This window comes from Hordeum vulgare, chromosome 1H (assembly GCF_904849725.1).
Source record: "Hordeum vulgare subsp. vulgare chromosome 1H, MorexV3_pseudomolecules_assembly, whole genome shotgun sequence".
In the NCBI taxonomy this organism is placed as follows: Eukaryota; Viridiplantae; Streptophyta; class Magnoliopsida; order Poales; family Poaceae; genus Hordeum; species Hordeum vulgare.
In genome coordinates, this window is record NC_058518.1 from 53,179,380 (window position 1) to 53,184,871 (window position 5,492).

The window sequence follows — 5,492 nt, forward strand, 5'->3', positions numbered from 1 at the left end:
TGAAAACACCATGAGTCCTGGTTAGTTCCATTCAAATCATGCAAATTAGAGTCCAAAACAAGGGCAAAAGAGTTTGGAAAAGTAGATACGATGGAGATGTATCAATAGGGAGACGCAATTCTATGGTTGACATCATACTTAGCAAGCGTTTTACGGAAAGCAGCATGCATGAAATGTGAACCACCGTCGGTCATTAGATATCCGGGGACTCCAAATCTAGGGAAAATAACTTCTTTAAGCTTCCTTATAGAAGTGTTGTGATCAGCACTACTAGTGGGGATAGCTTCTACCCACTTAGGATATGAGTATACCCGTTGGATTTTGGAAAAGGTCCCATATAATCATAGCCCCAGACATCAAATGGTTCAATGACAGGTGAATAGTTCATAGGCATTTCCTGACGTTTACTAATATTACCTATTCTTTGACATTCGTCACATGACAAGACAAACTGACGGGCATCCTTGAAAAGAGTGGGCCAATAGAAACCTCATTGGAATACCTTGTGTGCAGTTCTATCTCCCACATGGTGTCCTCCCTAGGCCTCGGAGTGACACTTCTATAGGATCTGTCCCTGTTCATGTTCAGGTACACAATGTCTAATAACACCATCTACTCCTTCCTTATAACGGTGAGGATCATCCCAAAAGTAATGTCTCAAGTCAAAGAAGAATTTCTTCTTTTGCTGATATGTGAAACTAGGTGGTATATATTTGGCAACGATATATTTTGCATAATCAGCATACCACGGTGCACTACGTGAAGCATTGATGACATTCAATTGCTCATCAGGAAAGCTATCATCAATAGGTTGTGGGTCATCAAGAACGTTCTCCAACCTAGACAAGTTATCTGCTACTGGGTTATCAGCACCCTTCCGGTCGACAACGTGCAAATCAAATTCTTGTAGCAAGAGAACCCATCTGATGAGTCTAGGTTTAGCATCTTTCTTCTCCATGAGGTACTTAATAGCAGCATGATCAGTGTGAATAGTGACTTTGGAATCAACTATGTAAGACCTGAACTTTTCACATGCAAACATGACTGCTAAAAATTCCGTTTCCGTAGTAGCATAGTTTCTTTGGGCACTGTCTAGAGTTTTACTAGCATAGTGAATAACATTCAACTTCTTATCAAGTATTTGCCCTACGACAACACCAACAACATAATCACTAGCATCACACATGATTTCAAAAGGTAAGTTCCAATCAGGTGGTTGAACAATAGGTGCAGTTATCAAAGCCTTTTTAAGTATTTCGAAGGCTTCCTCACAAACATCGTAAAAAACAAAAGGAATATACTTTTGCAAGAGATCGGTAAGAGGCCTACAAATCTTAGAGAAGTCTTTAGTGAACCTTCTATAGAAACCAACATGACCAAGGAAACTTCTTATACATTTTATATCTGTGGGGTATGGCATTTTCTCGATTGCATCAACCTTAGCCTTATCGACTTCAATACCTCTTTCAGAAATTTTATGTCCTAAGACGATGCCTTCGTTAACCATAAAGTGGCACTTCTCCCAATTCAAGACAAGATTGGTGTCTTTACATCTCTGCAAGACTCGATCAAGGTTGCCGAGGCAATCATCAAAAGAAGACCCGTAAACGGAGAAGTCATCCATGAAAACCTCAACAATCTTTTCACAAAAGTCAGAGAATATAGCCATCATACATCTTTGAAAGGTGACAGGTGCATTACATAAGCCAAAAAGGCATACGTCTATAAGCAAAGGTACCGAAAGGGCAGGTGAAAGTGGTTTTCGCCTGATCAGATTGTGCAACTGGTATTTGGGAGAAACCAGAATAACCGTCTAGAAAGCAGAAGTGTGTGTGTTTAGACAGTCTTTCTAGCATCTGGTCGATAAAAGGCAAAGGGTAATGATCTTTCCTAGTGGCCTTATTCAATTTCCTAAAATCGATCACCATCCTATAGCCAGTAATAATCCTCTGGGGGATCAATTCATCCTTATCATTAGGGACAACGGTAATACCTCCCTTCTTAGGGACGCAATGCACCGGACTCACCCAATCACTATGAGCAACACGATAGATAATACGTGTTTTCAGGAGCTTTAGTATTTCTTTTCCTACTACCTCTTTCGTCTTAGGATTTAATCTCCATTGATGATCATCAACTCGTTTGGAATCAGGATCAGTTGTAATCTTGTGCTGGCATAGAGTGGGACTAATGCCCTTAAGAACATCAAGAGTCTATCCAATAGCAGCACGGTGCTTCCTCTGAGTTTTTAGTAACTTCTTTCCTTCATGCTCTGAGAGGCTAGCACTAATAATAACAGGATATATCTCTTTTTCATCAAGATAAGCATACTTAAGAGTATTTGGCAACTGTTTAAGCTCGAACACTTGATCACCCTTTGGTGGGGGTGGATCCCCAAGCAGTTCAACATGCAAGTTATTCTTAAGGATATGATATTGTTCTAAGACAACTCTATCTATCTCATCCCTTTCATCCATATGCATATCATTTTAATGCTCAAGCTAGTATTGCTCTAAAGGCTCAGTAGGAGGCACGGCAATATAAGCTAGGGCAATAGTTTCATCCTTACCGGGCAACTTTTTTTCATGAGGTTCTCTACCAAACTTGGAGAAATTGAACTCGTGTGACACACCTTCAAAGCGAAAAGTGACAGTTTGCTTCTCACAGTCAATATGAGCATTGCCGGTATTGAGAAAAGGTCTGCCAAATATGATGGGACAAAAGCTATCTTGGGTGGTAGCAAGAACGAGGAAATCAGCAGGATACTTCGTTTTAACACACAAGACTTCAACATCCCTAACAATTCCCATAGGGCAGATAGTATCTCTATTGGCAAGCTGAATAGTGACATCAATAGGCTCTATCTCAACAGGTGCAATCTCGTCTTTGATTTGATCATATAAGGATTGAGGTATTGCACTAACACTAGCACCCACGTCACATAAACCATGATAAAAATCATCTCCTATCTTAACAGAAATAACAGGCGTGACAAAAATAGGCCTACGTTTGTCTCTAGCGTGAGGTTTATCAATTCTAGGAGCATCTTCACAGAAGTGAATATTATGTCCCTCAACATCATCGGACAGAAGATCTTTGATAATAGCAATGCTAGGTTCAACTCTAATTTTCTCAGGGGGTGTAGGTGTTCTAATGTAGCCTCTAAGTATGACAGTTGAAGCTTTAGAATGATCCTTTATCCTAACAGGGAAAGGTGGTTTCGCAATGTAAGCACAGGGAACAACAGGATGAATATAGGCAATGACTCTCTCTTGAACTGGATTGGGTTTAACTACATTGACTTCAAAGGGAGGATGATATTTAAAGCACTTCTCTTTGGGGAGATCAATATGAGAAGCAAATGATTCACACAATGAAGCTACTATCTCAGAGTCAAGTCCATACTTAGCGCTGAAATCACAAAAAGTATTTGTTTCGACAAAGGATTTAACGCAATCAAACTTGAAATTCATACCTGACTCCTTACCTTCATACCTTCTCTCCAATAAATTCCATCTGAAGTCAATATCTCTATTCATAAAAGAACCGGTACAAGAAGTGTCAAGCATGGTGCGATCATCATGAGAAAGCCGAGCATAGAAGTTCTGAATGATGATTTCTCTCGAGAGCTCATGGTTGGGGCATGAATATAGCATTGATTTCAGCCTCCCCCAAGCTTGAGCGATGCTTTCTCTGTCACGAGGCCAAAAATTATAAATATAATTCCGATCACGATATACTAAATGCATAGGATAAAACTTTTGATTAAATTCCAATTTCAACCGATTGTAGTTCCATGATCCAGTATCATCACATAGCCTATACCATGTAAACGCCTTATCCCTCAAAGATAAGGGAAAGACATTCTTCTTGACCTCATCCTCGGGCAAACCTGCAAGCTTAAATAAACCACAAACTTCATCTGCATAGATTAGATGCAAGTCTGGATGTAATGTTCCATCTCCTGTAAAAGGATTAGCCAGTAGTTTCTCAAGCATACCCGAAGGAAATTCAAAGCAAATATTTTCAGTAGGTGCAGCAGGTTGAGGAGCAAATCTTTGTGCTTCCGTTCGAGGTGAAGATACCCCGAACAAGCCCCTCAAAGGATTAGTTTCCATAGTGACAAGTGACAATAAATTTCAGCACACTATATGAATGTTTCCTTACCAATTTCCACTTACCAAATGCGCTTCACTCCCCGGCAACGGCGCCAGAAAGGAGTCTTGATGTCCCACAAGTATAGGGGATCTATCGTAGTCCTTTCGATAGGTAAGAGTGTCGAACCCAACGAGGAGCAGAAAGATCTGACAGGTGGTTTTCAGCAAGGTAAAATCTGCAAGCACTAAAATTATCGGTAACCAGTAGTTGTGTGGTGAGATGATTCGTAGGAAGCAACAAGTAGCACAAGTAACAAAGGTGCAGCAAAGTGGCCCAATCCCTTTTGTAGCAAGGGACATGCCTGGACAAAGTCTTATAGGAGGAAAAACGCTCCCGCGGACACACGAGAATTTTTGTCATGCTAGTTTTCATGATGTTCATATGATTCACGTTCGTTACTTTGATAGTTTGATATGTGGGTGGACCGGCACTTGGGTACTGCCCTTACTTGGACAAGCATCCCACTTATGATTAACCCCTCTCGCAAGCATCCGCAACTAAGAAAGAAGAATTAAGACAAAGTCTAACCATAGCATTAAACTAGTGGATCCAAATCAGCCCCTTACAAAGCAACACATAAACTAGGGTTTAAGCTTCTGTCACTCTAGCAACCCATCATCTACTTACTAATTCCCAATGCCTTCCTCTAGGCCCAAATAATGGTGAAGTGTTATGCAGTCGACGTTCACATAACACCACTAGAGGAAAGACAACATACCAACACATCAAAGTATCGAATGAATACCAAATTCACATGACTACTTATAGCATGACTTATCCCATGTCCTCAGGAACAAAAGTAACTACTCACAAAGCATAGTCATATTCATGACCAGAGAGGTAATGAGTAGTGTCAAAGATATGAACATAAACTCTTCCACCAAGTAATCCTACTAGCATCAACTACAAAGAGTAATTAACACCACTAGCAACCTTACAAGTACCAATTGGAGTCGCGAGATGGAGATTGGTTACAAGAGATGAACTTGGGTTTGGAGATGAGATGGTGCTGATGAAGATGTTGATGGTGATGAGTCCCCTCCGATGAGAGGAATATTTGTGATGACGATGGCGACAATTTCCCCCTCTGGGAGGGAAGTTTCTCCGGCAGGATCATCCTGCCAGAGCTCTAGATTGGTTGTGCTCAAGTTCCGCCTCATGGCGGCGGTGAATCCTCCGAAAAGCCTCCTCCTGATTTTTCCAGACCGAAACCCTTCTTGTAGCAAAAGGGGAGAGCCAGAGGGCCAGCAGGGAGCCCACAATCCAAGCGCCCTAGGCGCGGCCAGGGGGTGGCCGCGCCTAGCAGGCTTGCGGCCACTTGCTGGCGCCCCTCT